The 14,612-nt window shown below is 40.3% G+C and overlaps 1 pseudogene across 1 annotated transcript; it reads left to right on the top strand.

Annotated features, from left to right (window-relative positions):
- Nucleotides 1-895: 895 nt before the first annotated feature.
- Nucleotides 896-3,286, top strand: LOC125548666 (uncharacterized; annotated as a pseudogene). The gene is made up of 3 exons (XR_015599790.1): nucleotides 896-1,139; nucleotides 1,233-1,315; nucleotides 2,039-3,286. The product of XR_015599790.1 is annotated as an uncharacterized LOC125548666 (transcript).
- Nucleotides 3,287-14,612: the final 11,326 nt, after the last annotated feature.

Raw genomic sequence — 14,612 nt, 5'->3', positions numbered from 1 at the left:
GATCATCAGAAGAAGGTCCTGCAAGACTACAACTATATTGAATTGAAAAGACCGGAGGAGGCCAAGAATGATGAAAGGATCAAAGGGTAGCAGAAACCACTGGTAGGTACATAGGTACTGTGTTATCAGCCTGTGATCAGATTTGTCGCTTGGTTGTATCTGAATCACCTACAGTTGGGTCCACACCAAGTGGTGAGATGGCCAAGAAACACTCAGAAATTCAACGTATTGTTGCCCGGCTAAGCAAACTTTCGCAGGATGTTGTTCAATTCCTCAAGGTTTCATTTGGTTATCCAGAAGAACATGATGATGACGATTTGGATGCCAATATGCCTAGCCTTTAGTATTGGCTGACCCAACTGTTAAATGGAGACCGCTAAGCTACAGTCCAAGTCTTTGTTATTTTACCTGCTTCTCTTTTGGTTCGCGTACTGTAACCCCAGCACTCTGCTATCAAACATAATTAGTGCATGCAAACATATAATTACCTTGTTTTGTTTTAAGTGTGGTGTATGAAATTCCCCTGTTTAATTCGATTATTAACCGCTATACAAGATCCTTAGCTTTATTCCCCAGGATCAAAAAACATTATCTTCTTTTTTTAGACACATAAAACAATCCTTACCCTTATCTTATGATTTACCATCGGTTTTCACCAGGCCTGCCCAAAAGCGTGTCGACTCATAGGAATAAGTGCGGCCCATTCTCAATGGTTGTGTCTCCTTTTTCCTACACGGTCCCTCGCAACTGTCTTGTGTCGCTCTCACTGTCCGGTGGGCTCGTCTCAGTTGGCCCCATGGTATGCCAACGTGTGGGTAGCGATTCTGGTTTAAGAGCACCAGGAAAAAGCTAGGTTGCTGGTTAGATCACCGTCGCCCGAGAGGAACACGTACTGCCTCCCTACTTGCCCAGAGCGGCGGCTCCTACTGTTTAGTAGCAGTGAGCGAGGTGATTCTACCCCCTCACCGTTCCACACACGCATCCACCCACTCAGCCTCACCCCTTTTTCCACTTCACTCTCCTTCTTCACTCCTCTCACTTCTCCTCAAACGTGTACCTAGATCCGTGCTGCTGCTCAAATCGCAGGGCGATTCGGGATGGAGAAGGCCGCGTCTAACTACGACTGATCTTTACGGCAGGTATTCCTCCTCCTGGCACTGCATTTCGATTTGTTTGATCTATCCACATGGGTTTCCTAACTTTGCAAAACATTGTTCTTCCCCATCTTGCAGCCCAAGTTTTTCCCCTCGATCCACCCTCTGTGACTGTTGTAGGCACGCTGAATCATTCACTCGTGTTCGGTTCTTCTCAAAAGGTAATTTCTCAGGTCTAGCCCTGCTTGCACAGCCAGGGCTTGCTGCGAACAGTAAAATGCAACTAAATGAAACATCTCTGCTATAAAGAAAACAAAGTTTTTTTCTTGGAGTCGCCCTCATCTCTCTATAGTGATAAAATAATGTGGTTTGTCATGTCATATGCATACTGACATTTAACTATTATGGCTTTATCCCCAGTCTTTTGGTTATTGCTAAAATGATTCGATTTATAGCATCGAGACACTCATGGTGCTGTCTATATATTATACCAATCCATTCTGTTTCCATGAATAATCTTTGGTCCTTATCAAGTCCAATGTAATTTCTACTAGATGAAACCCTAACTTTGAGCATATTTATACATTCAAAATCATAGAAATTACATTCTCGGTCCACTGTGCTTCCAGAGAAGGGGTTGCGGCTATCTTTCTTGATTTATTTATGTTCTCCTACCAAAGCGGACCTTGAATTTAGCTACATTCTATAAATTACGTCTTTGTTATCTTACTGCATCCACCACATGTACTGATTTGCTCCCCAGTGAAAAACAAGCATCATGTGTCATGGCCTGAACCACATTAAAGCTACGATGTATGAGATCACATGGAGAGTTGTTTATTTATAGAAGTTTATAGGTTGACATCGAATGCCATGTACCTTACTCCCTGCCTTTACGATAATCCATTCACTCCATTCTTACTGTGTCATGATTTCTGAACCAGGTTTCGCCATGCCTCCTATGGACCTTCCATCCAAGATCATCTTGGATGTTATGTTTGAGAAAGTTGGCCATCCATCGGCTGCCTAATCTACACGTGCCATTCATCGCGGCTGCCTTGAAGTCACGGTTGATTTCCATCCAATTGCCAGTGAACTGGAGCGTCCTGTTAGTCAGACCTACATTTCAACCTCCGCTTTTACTGATCTGGAAGAAGCACAGAATCATGTTGCGCATAAAGCCATGGAATTCATGGAGCAGGAACACAATGTGGTCCCATGTGATTATAACTATGCTAAGCTTCAGTCTGCTAGGCTTAACAACGAGGCTCTGCGTCAGCGCCTGAAAGAAAGAGATCAAAGTATCGAAGCACTCAAAAAGGTTAATACATCTCTTGTGCAGCAGCTAGCCGAGAAGAGCAGCACTCTTGAGTCTACCATGAAGAAAAACAGAGATCTAATGGAGAAGCTTGCTGAAAAGGATAGTGTCATTGAAGCCATCAACAAGGACAATAAAACTCTGCACAAGCAGCTTGATGAAAAAATGGAGATCATAAAAAGCCTCAGCAAAGGATGGGACAACTCACTGGATACTGGGTTTTCAGCGACCACCCAGCTTCAGCGTCTGATTGATGAGACCATGTCCCCTGGCTCAACAGACGCAGAAATTGAGCTAAATGCAACTCTCCTTAGTGCTCAGAAGATCTACGAGTATCTTGAGCAGAACACAATCCTTGCTGTTGAGTACCTGCAATCCATTGGGACATATCCATATGAACCAAAGTCTGGTTGTACTGATGATGAGGATAACTGCTTGGTGAACCCTGAATCCGTGCCACCAGAACATCAATCCTACATGAGAAGCATTCTGGATGACGAGGAGATCTTTGATAGTGAAGGGAATTGCTCTGCGGACTTCGACACTATACCCGAGGAGCACTACTGATCCAACATCAACGACAGGTCAACATGGTTATCTTAACAATCGTTTCATGGTACCAGCTTGTTGTCTTCTGCTATCTAGCCTGTGCATCTCACATCTATGCTGCGACCGATGATTTACTATGCACTGCCCTGCCCTACTAAACTTATTATCTATGTAAATTATGTGGCATCTGCTGATGCGTGACTCTACTCTTTTATGCCCTACCCCGGTCTACTGAACTTATTTATGTAAATTATATGGTGTGTACCAGGGCTCTGCCCCACTATCTAACGCCCTGTCAAATTTAATTTATGTAAATTATAGTTTCCACTAATGCCATTCTGGGCTACGCAATCCCTCGTTTAAACTGACTTTGTTGTATACTTTGCATCAATGCCAGGCTGTGGCATGTGTCCCAGTGAATACCATGAATATCAACAACGATTGGCAGCTTATATTTCCCATCTCATTTAACTTATAAACACTGTCATTTTGGTTGACTAATGGCACGTAAATTCGGTTCTTTTACAGGACACTTATTATGCGGCACAAAAAAAGGCTCCTAATCAATGTAGAGCCGGGTCGCAAATCACAAAGAGAAGTACATGGGCCATCAAAAGAGGCCCATCCAATTAGGTTAGATATATACCAGCTCCCTTGCATACAGTGTTTTCAGATCCGTTCCCCTCTTCCTTTCATCGGGCTCTTCTTCCAGTTCAGGCGACGCCATGGATGACAGATCCTCTGCAATGGCATCCTCGTCTGTGTACGTCCAGACAAATGATGGACTGCTGGTCAAGGGCCTTCCTCCAGTTAGTTCCAAGCTCTTATCCTATCGTTCTTCTCTTTGTTCCTCAATTTCATGGCTCATGGCGTACTGATATAGAAATTTGACCTCTCGTACAATCAAAGCTATCTCCAATTCGTGTCACCATCAGCAAGCAATTCATTCTTGAATGAGCAATTGAAACAATTGGTGGCATACTCCATCCATTCACTTTTACCGGCACGGGCAGCAATGATGTCGATGTCTCTGTCTCCATTGACCTACCTCCCCACAGCAAAAGCGTCTCAAACACAAGAAAGGAATTTCATGCCCCATACATTGAATTTGCATGTGTTGCCGTCCTCGTGTACCTACACAGAACAGGTATAGTCACAATCGATGATGCAAACTTTGCAGAGCTGAAAATGTGCAAAAGAAAACTTCAGACTGAGGAGTTCTGGTCCTCGGCTCTCTATGATAAGGCCAGCGCCCTGCGTGGCCAGCCCTCTTTACTGACTGTCGTCAACCAAAAACCCTAGCCTGAGGCTAAACAAGGAGCTACTATGTTGCCTCCTAAGCATCAGAGTACTGCATAGACCAGCCAGATAGTGCTCTCCAAGGTAAACTCGCACGACACGATACTTTTGTCCCTGTGTATTATCCTCCAGTGCTTAATGCTCGTTTCTCTTGATCATTTCTTATCCACAGGATGCCACTGGAGGAGAAACCACATCAACCCTGATACGTCTCCAACGTATCTATAATTTTTGATTGCTCCATGCTATAATATCTACTGTTTTGGACATTATTAGGCTTTATTATCCATTTTTATATTATTTTTGGAACTAACCTATTAACCTGAGGCCCAGCCCAGAATTGCTGTTTTTTGCCTGTTTTAGGGTTTCGAAGAAAAGAAATATCAAACGGAGTCCAAATGAAATAAAACCTTCGGGAACGTGATTTTCTCAACGAATAAGACCAGAAAGATTTGGACCCTACGCCAAGAAATAAAACAGGAGGCCATGAGGTAGGGGGGCGCGCCCACGCCCACCAGGCGCGCCCTCCACCCTCGTGGGCCCCTTGTTGCTCCACCGACGTACTCCTTCCTCCTATATATATCCACGTACCCCCAAACGATCAGAACAGGAGCCAAAACCCTAATTCCACCGCCGTAACTTTCTGTATCCACGAGATCCCATCTTGGGGCTTGTTCCGGAGCTCCGCCGGAGGGGGCATCGATCACGGAGGGCTTCTACATCAACATCATAGCCCTTCCGATGAAGTGTGAGTAGTTTACCTCAGACCTACGGGTCCATAGTTAGTAGCTAGATGGCTTCTTCTCTCTTTTTGGATCTCAATACCATGTTCTCCCCCTCTCTTGTGGAGATCTATTCGATGTAATCTTCTTTTTTGCGATGTGTTTGTTGAGACCGATGAATTGTGGGTTTATGATCAAGTCTATCTATGAATAATATTTGAATCTTCTCTGAATTCTTTTATGTATGATTGGTTATCTTTGCAAGTCTCTTCGAATTATCAGTTTGGTTTGGCCTATCAGATTGATCTTTCTTGCAATGGGAAAAGTACTTAGCTTTGGGTTCAATCTTGCGGTGTCCTTTCCCGGTGACAGTAAAGGCAGCAAGGCACGTATTGTATTGTTGCCATCGAGGATAACAAGATGGGGTTTTCTTCATATTGCATGAGTTTATCCCTCTACATCATGTCATCTTGCTTAAGGCGTTACTTTGTTTTTAACTTAATACTCTAGATGCATGCTGGATAGCGGTCAATGAGTGGAGTAATAGTAGTAGATGCAGAATCGTTTCGATCTACTTGTCTCGGACGTGATGCCTATATACATGATCATACCTAGATATTCTCATAACTATGCTCAATTCTGTCAATTGCTCAACAGTAATTTGTTCACCCATCGTAGAATACTTATGCTCTTGAGAGAAGTCACTAGTGAAACCTATGGCCCCCGGGTCTATCTTTATCATATTGATCTCCTACTACTTAGTTATTTACTTTGCTATTTACTTTGCCTTTATTTTACTTTGCATCTTTATCATAAAAACACCAAAAATATTATCTTATCATATCTATCAGATCTCACTCTCGTAAGTGTCCCTATAGGGATTGACAACCCCTATTTGCGTTGGTTGCGAGGATTTATTTGTTTTGTGTAGGTACGAGGGACTCGCATGTAGCCTCCTACTGGATTGATACCTTGGTTCTCAAGAACTGAGGGAAATACTTACACTACTTTGTTGCATCGTCCTTTCCTCTTCGGGGAAAACCAACGCAGTGCTCAAGAGGTAGCAAGAAGGATTTCTGGTGCCGTTGCCGGGGAGGTCTACGCAAAAGTCAACATACCAAGTACCCATCACATACCCTTATCTCCCGCGTTACATTATTTGCCATTTGCCTCTCGTTTTCCTCTCCCCCACTTTACCCTTGTCGTTTTATTCGCCCTCTCTCTCTATCCTCCCTCTCCCTCTCTATTTGCCTCTTTTTGCCCGCTTGCTTTTTGTTTGCTTGTGTGTTAGTTTGTTTGCTTGTCGTTATGGCTAGTTCCTTATCTTCTCCATTGTCTCCCGAGAATGAAATTCTAGATTTTAAGCAAAGGGAGGGTGAAAATCTAAAACATGCTTGGTATAGAATTTGCAATGCTCAAAATAGATCTACTAGGAAGCAATCTACTACCATTCTCTTTCACAATTTTTATGTAGGCATTACTCCTTGGCACCGTTATGTTCTTGATACTATTACCGGAGGGAACTTTTTGGGTAGCCATACTTTGATTCTTATAATGCTATGTTAGATTTATTTGGCTCACCCCCTCTCTTGGTTAATGGAACTATATTAACTTTGGAGCATGTAATGCAAAGGCTTGACATTATTCAAAATAAGGTTGCTACTGTAGAGTTAATTGAAAATTTGGATAAAAGATCCACAGCCGAATCTCTCAATATGGATCTAAAGTAGGAGTTACTTTGAAAGATATTAAAGAAAAGGAACCCATAGTTAATGAGAAAATAAATTACGATTCCGTTAGGATCGATAAACTTGAGAATATTATTACCAACTTGGGAACCGCTTTTTCTTCCGTAAAGAATACTCCAAGTCCTTCCACTAAAGTTGCCAAGCTTATGTACGTTCCTAAAAATAAGGGTGAATCATCTAGTAAGGAAAATGCGGATCTCAAATCTATAAGTGTTCATCCCAATCTTTTTGCTATCATTAAGGAACCATTTGTTACAAATGAATTTTTCGATCTTGTGCCTAAAAGTTTGATAATAAATAAAAAGAAAGAAATTCCTAAAGATGGTAGATGCCTAATTAAAGAATTGTCTACCAAAGATGGCAATACCTAGATCTATTCTTGCTTGTTATGCCTAGTTAGGGGCGTTAAACGATAGCGCTTGTTGGGAGGCAACCCAATTTTATTTTTATTCCTTGCTTTTTGCTCCTGTTTAGTAATAAATAATTTTTCTAGCCTCTGTTTTGGTTGTGTTTTTTGTGTTTAATTAGTGCTTGTGCCAAGTAGAACCGTTGGGAAGACTTGGGGAAAGTCTTGTTGAACTTGCTGTAAAAAACAGAAACTTTAGCGCTCACGAGAACTGCTGTAATTTTTATTTGGAGAGTGCTATTTAGTTAATTATTTTTTCAAATGATTACTAGATAAATTCCTCACGTCCAGCAATTTATTTTAGAATTTTTGGGGTTCCAGATCTTGCGCTAGATACATATTACTACAGACTATTCTATTTTTGACAGATTCTGTTTTTCGTGTGTTGTTTGCTTATTTTGATGAATCTATGGCTAGTAAAATAGTTTATAAACCATAGAGAAGTTGTAATACAGTAGGTATAACACCAATATAAATAAAAAATGAGTTAATTACAGTACCTTGAAGTGATCTTTTATTTTCTTTCGCTAACGGAGCTCACGAGATTTTCTACTTTAAATTTTGTGTTGTGATGTTTTCAAGTTTTGGGTAAAGATTTGAATGATTATGGAACAAGGAGTGGCAAGAGCCTAAACTTGGGGATGCCCATGGCATCCCCAAGATAATCTAAGGACACCTAAAATCCAAAGCTTGGGGATGCCCCAGAAGGCATCCCCTCTTTCGTCTACTTCTATCGGTAACTTTACTTGGAGCTATATTTTTATTCGCCACATGATATGTGTTTTTCTTGGAGCGTCCTGTATGATTTGAGTCTTTGCTTGTTAGTTTACCACAATCATCCTTGCTGTACACACCTTTTGAGAGAGCCATACATGATTTGGAATTTGTTAGAATACTCTATGTGCTTCGCTTATATCCTTTGAGTTATATGGTTTGCTCTAGTACTTCACTTATATCTTTTAGAGCACGGTGGTGGATTTGTTTTATAGAAACTATTGATCTCTCATGCTTCACTTAGATTATTTTGAGAGTCTTAATAGCATGGTAATTTGCGTAAAATCCTAATATGCTAGGTATTCAAGATTAGTAAAATTTTCTTAAGAGTGTTTTGAATATCAAGAGAAGTTTGATGCTTGATGATTGTTTTGAGATATGGAGGTAATAATATCAAAGTCGTGCTAGTTGAGTAGTTGTGAAATTGAGAAATACTTGTGTTGAAGTTTGCAAGTCCCGTAGCATGCACGTATGGTAAACGTTATACAACAAATTTGAAACATGAGGTGTTATTTGATTGTCTTCCTTATGAGTGGCGGTCGGGGACGAGCGATGGTCTTTTCCTACCAATCTATCCCCCTAGAAGCATGCGCGTAGTACCGAGGTTTTTGATGACTTGTAGATTTTTGCAATAAGTATGTGAGTTCTTTATGACTAATGTTGAGTCCATGGATTATACGCACTCTCACCCTTCCATCCTTGCTAGCCTCTTCGGTACCGTGCATTGCCCTTTCTCATATTGAGAGTTGGCGCAAACTTCGCCGGTGCATCCAAAACCCGTGATATGATATGCTCTTTCACACATAAACCTCCTTATATCTTCCTCAAAATAGCCACCATACCTACCTATTATGGCATTTCCATAGCCATTCCGAGATATATTGCCATGCAACTTTTCATCATTCCGTTCATCATGACACATTCATCATTGTCATATTGCTTAGCATGATCATGTAGTTAACATAGTATTTGTGGCAAAGCCACCGTTCATAATTTTTTTATACATGTCACTCTTGGTCCATTGCATATCCCGGTACACCGCCGGAGGCATTCATATAGAGTCATCTTTGTTCTAGTATCGGATTGTAATCATTGAGTTGTAAATAAATAGAAGTGTGATGATCATCATTTTCTAGAGCATTGTCCCAAGTGAGGAATAAATAAATAAATAAATAAAAGAGAAAGGCCATAAAAAGAAAAGGCCCAAAAAAAGAGAAAGGCCATAAAAAAGGAAAGGCCAAAGAAAAAATGAGAGAAAAAAAGAGATGGGACAATGTTACTATCCTTTGCCACACTTGTGCTTCAAAGTAGCACCATAATCTTCATGTTAGAGAGTCTCTTGTTTTGTCACTTTCATATACTAGTGGGAATTTTCATTATAGAACTTGGCTTGTATATTCCAACAATGGGCCTCCTCAAGTGCCCTAGGTCTTCATGAGCAAGCAAGTTGGATGCACACCCACTAGTTTCTTTTGTTGAGCTTTCATACATTTATAGCTCTAGTGCATCCGTTGCATGGCAATCCCTACTCCTTGCATTAACATCAATCGGTGGGCATCTCCATAGCCCATTGATTAGCCTCGTTGATGTGAGACTTTCTCCTCTTTTGTCTTCTCCACATAACCCCCCTCATTATATTCTATTCCACCCATAGTGCTATGTCCATGGCTCGCGCTCATATACTGCGTGAAAGTTTATAGGTTTGAGATTACTAAAGTATGAAACAATTGCTTGGCTTGTCATCGGGGTTGTGCATGATGAGAGCATTCTTGTGTGACGAAAATGAAACATGACTAAACCATATGATTTTGTAGGGATGAACTTACTTTGGCCATGTTATTCTGAGAAGACATAATTACTTAGTTAGTATGCTTGAAGTATTATTATTTTTATGTCAATATGAACTTTTGTCTTGAATCTTTCGGATCTGAATATTCATACCACAATTAAGAAGAATTACATTAAAATTATGCCAAGTAGCACTCGGCATCAAAAATTCTGTTTTTATCATTTACCTACTCGAGGACGGGCAGGAATTAGGCTTGGGGATGCTTGATATGTCTCCAACGTATCTATAATTTTTGATTGCTCCATGCTATATTATCTACTGTTTTGGACATTATTTGGTTTTATTATCCATTTTTATATTATTTTTGGGGCTAACCTATTAACCGGAGGCCCAGCCTAGAATTGCTGTTTTTTGACTGTTTTAGGGTTTCGAAGAAAAGGAATATCAAACGGAGTCTAAATGGAATGAAACCTTCGGGAACGTGATTTTCTCAACGAATAAGACCAGAGAGACTTGGACCCTACGTCAAGAAATAAAACAGGAGGCCACGAGGTAGGGGGGCGCGCCCACTCCCACCAGGCGCGCCCTCCACCCTCGTGGGCCCCCTGTTGCTCCACCGACATACTCCTTCCTCCTATATATATCCACGTACCCCCAAACGATCAGAACAGGAGACAAAACCCTAATTCCACCGCCATAACTTTTTGTATCCACGAGATCCCATCTTGGGGCCTGTTCCGGAGCTCCGTCGGAGGGGGCATCGATCACGGAGGGCTTCTACATCAACACCATAGCCCCTCCGATGAAGTGTGAGTAGTTTACCTCAGACCCACGGGTCCATAGTTAGTAGCTAGATGGCTTATTCTCTCTTTTTGGATCTCAATACAATGTTCTCCCCCTCTCTTGTGGAGATCTATTCGATGTTCTTTTTGCGGTGTGTTTGTTGAGACCGATGAATTGTGGGTTTATGATTAAGTCTATCTATGAATAATATTTGAATCTTCTCTGAATTCTTTTATGTATGATTGGTTATCTTTGCAAGTCTCTTCGAATTATCAGTTTGGTTTGGCCTACTAGATTGATCTTTCTTGCAATGGGAGAAGTGCTTAGCTTTGGGTTCCATCTTGCGGTGTCCTTTCCCGGTGACAGTAAGGGCAGCAAGGCACGTATTGTATTGTTGCCATCGAGGATAACAAGATGGGGTTTTCTTCATATTGCATGAGTCTATCCTTCTACATCATGTCATCTTGCTTAAGGCGTTACTCTGTTTTTAATTTAATACTCTAGATGCATGCTGGATAGCGGTCGATGAGTGGAGTAATAGTAGTAGATGCAGAATCGTTTCGGTCTACTTGTCTCGGACGTGATGCCTATATACATGATCATACCTAGATATTCTCATAACTATGCTCAATTCTGTCAATTGCTCAACAGTAATTTGTTCACCCACCATAGAATACTTATGCTCTTGAGAGAGGCCACTAGTGAAACCTATGGCCCCAGGTCTATCTTTATCATATTGATCTCCTACTACTTAGTTATTTACTTTGCCTTTATTTTACTTTGCATCTTTATCATAAAAACACCAAAAATATTATCTTATCATATCTATCAGATCTCACTCTCGTAAGTGGCCCTATAGGGATTGACAACTCCTATTTGCGTTGGTTGCGAGAATTTATTTGTTTTGTGCAGGTATGAGGGACTCGCGCGTAGCCTCCTACTGGATTGATACCTTGGTTCTCAAAAACTGAGGGAAATACTTACACTACTTTGCTGCATCATCCCTTCCTCTTCGGGGAAAACCAACGCAGTGCTCAAGAGGTAGCAAACCCCTGTCACAGAAAAAAAAAACAATAGGTGCTCTCCATTCCATTTTTACCATTACATTGCCGCACAATGCCACTGCAAGTTCTATGTTCTAACCACCGATCACTCATTGCCAGCATCCATCATGTGCTTTCTAAAGACGGCAAAAAGAGGAGGACCACCCGCAAGGTGCTATTCCCTGGAAAATAAGGTAGACATGAATTATCTTGCAAACCCGTCTCAAAAGACTTTACCCATCATCATTCACAAGCTCATATGTTTTTTCAGCTTCCCACCATTACGACAGACCAATGGAGGGAACCGTTTTGCTACACAGCGCTGTCTCGAACCTTCACAAGTTCAGGATCAATCACTTTTGAGGTAAATACACCGATGGTCATAGAACTTGCATCGGACGGTCAGTTTGATGCATAAACTTGTAAAATACGTGTTTGAAATCATCTAACTTGAGCCGGCATGCAAATACGGTCACAAATTCCGTATCCAGACGTATCTCACGCTTGTGTGACATGCTAGTGTGGCTATGGCCCATTGGCAGTGACTAAAACAGGCCAGAGTGATGCGCACATGTTATTTTTGGCAGAAACACCCACACTTTCAATTTAGTTATGTATAAAAGCCTGCGTTGCCTATTTTTCAGCGCGTGTTGGGACGGGAGAAATTGAGGAAGATAAAATAGCATTAAGACGCAGAGCCTGCCACTACACCACATGCACGTACCAATATGCAGACAAACCGAACTATTTACTTTGGCAACAATTCCGATTAGTGTACAACGAAGATATGTTGGTTTTGTTCCTGCCGTCATGAAATTTATTTCCTCCAACCCAAGATTTAGAGATCGGCACGACGCAATTCAATTCAAATATCCTCTAGAATGAGCGGCGTGACATCCCTGTTAAAAAAAATGTCCATGACCTGCGCACTAAAGATGATGCCAAAATTTCACTCACCCACAAAATGGTCAAATTTTCGTAATTATTTAAAGACAAATCAACAAATATTTTTTTGAATCCTAATAAATTTAAATTTTTATTATATAGATAAAAATAAATAGTGTTGAGTTAATGTACGTAAATTCTTCCAGACAAATCACTGAATGTTTTTCTTTTGCGGCTCACTGAATGTTTTGTTTGAATTCAAATAATTTTAAATCTACAAAATCTAGATAAAAGTAAAAAGTTCAGAATGATGGACGTAAATTCTTTCAGACAAATCAACTAAGTTTTTGTTTGAATTCGAATAATTATAAATTTATAAATGTAGATAAAAATAAAAGGTTTGAATCAATGTACGTAAATTTTTTCGGACAACTGAACGGATTTTTTGTTTGAATATGGATATTTAAAATTTTAAAATATAGATAAAAATATATGTACATTCTTTAAAAAATGATTTTTTGTTTGAATTCAAAGAATTTTCAGTGTAAAAATCTAAATGCAAAAATAGGTTTGAATTAGTGAACATAAATTCTTTCGGACAAATCAACCAATTTGTTGTTTGAATTTGAATAATTTAAAGTTGAAATATCTAGATAAAAATATATGTGCATTCTTTTAGACAAATCAAAGTTTTTTTGGAATTCAGTTAACTTTAAATTCAAAAATCTAGATGAAAAAATAGATTTGAATGAACGTAAATTCTTCCGGACAAATCAACATATTTTTTGTTTGAATTGGAATAAGTAAAAAAAATTATATAAAAATAAATAGTTCAGAATGAATGTAAGTAAATTATTTCGGACAAGTCAACGAATTTTTTGTTTGAATTTGATTAATTTAAAATTTGAAGTGTAGGTAAAAGTAAATAGTTTTGAATGTAACATAATTTTTTGAGTGAAATGAAAAAAATTCACTCACCCTTGAATTTATTTGTCAGCTTTGACAATAGAATAGCATCTGCGTCTATTTACCTAGCAGCAATGATTGTCCAGTCTGATGGTTAGCTTGCGCAATGGAAATGGAGCGGCTGTGGGTTCGAATCAGCACATGGTGCATTATTTTAACTCTTTTGCGCCCCACTGGCAGGTGGATCCCACAAACCTAGAGACGTAATTACCAAAAACACCTGGGAGGCGGGGGGTTCTGCAAATAAAACGCCACATGCACTAAGACCAAGCGCCTGTGCCACGCTGGCGAGCGATGGGCGACATGATACGTATGGAAGCACCGTATATGAACGTCTGCGCAAGTTTGATGACTACAATCACGTATTTTATAAATTTGTGCACTAAACTAAACATCACATGCAAGTTCTAGGACTCCCGATGTATTTATCTCAAATGAAAAGATGTAGAGTCCTGAGCTTTGAGCTTGAGCCAATTCTTTGTCCTTAGAGGCGTCTCGATCTATCTCTATAGATCTTGATGCCTAATATATAAGCAGCTTCTCCAAGGTCCTTCATTGAAAAACACTTATTCAAGTAGGCCTTTATGCTTTCCAAGAATTCTATATCATTTCCCATCAATAGTATGTCATCCACATATAATATGAGAAATGCTACAGAGCTCCCACTCACTTTCTTGTAAACACAAGCTTCTCCATAAGTCTGCGTAAACCCAAACGCTTTGATCATATCATCAAATCGAATGTTCCAACTCCGAGATGCTTGCACCAGCCCATAGATTGAGCGTTGGAGCTTGCACACCTTGTCAGCATTCTTAGGATCGAAAAAATCTTCTGGCTGCATCATATACAATTCTTCCTTAAGGAAACCATTAAGGAATGTCGTTTTGACGTCCATTTGCCATATCTCATAATCATAGAATGCGACAATTGCTAACATGATTCGGACGGACTTCAGCTTCGCTACGGGTGAGAAAGTCTCATCGTAGTCAACCCCTTGAACTTGTTGATAACCCTTAACGACAAGCCGAGCCTTATAGATGGTCACATTACCATCCGCGTGTGTCTTCTTCTTAAAAATCCATTTATTTTCTATGGCTCGCCGATCATCAGGCAGGTCAGTCAAAGTCCATACTTCGTTTTCATACATGGATCCTATCTCGGATTTCATGGCTTCAAGCCATTTGTCGGAATCTGGGCCCGCCATCGCTTCTTCATAGTTCGAAGGTTCATCATTGT

Source organism: Triticum urartu, chromosome 3A (assembly GCF_056163025.1).
Source record: "Triticum urartu cultivar PI428250 chromosome 3A, HENAU_Tu73, whole genome shotgun sequence".
NCBI classification, from domain to species: domain Eukaryota; kingdom Viridiplantae; phylum Streptophyta; class Magnoliopsida; order Poales; family Poaceae; genus Triticum; species Triticum urartu.
This window is presented reverse-complemented; position numbering and strand designations above follow the sequence as displayed.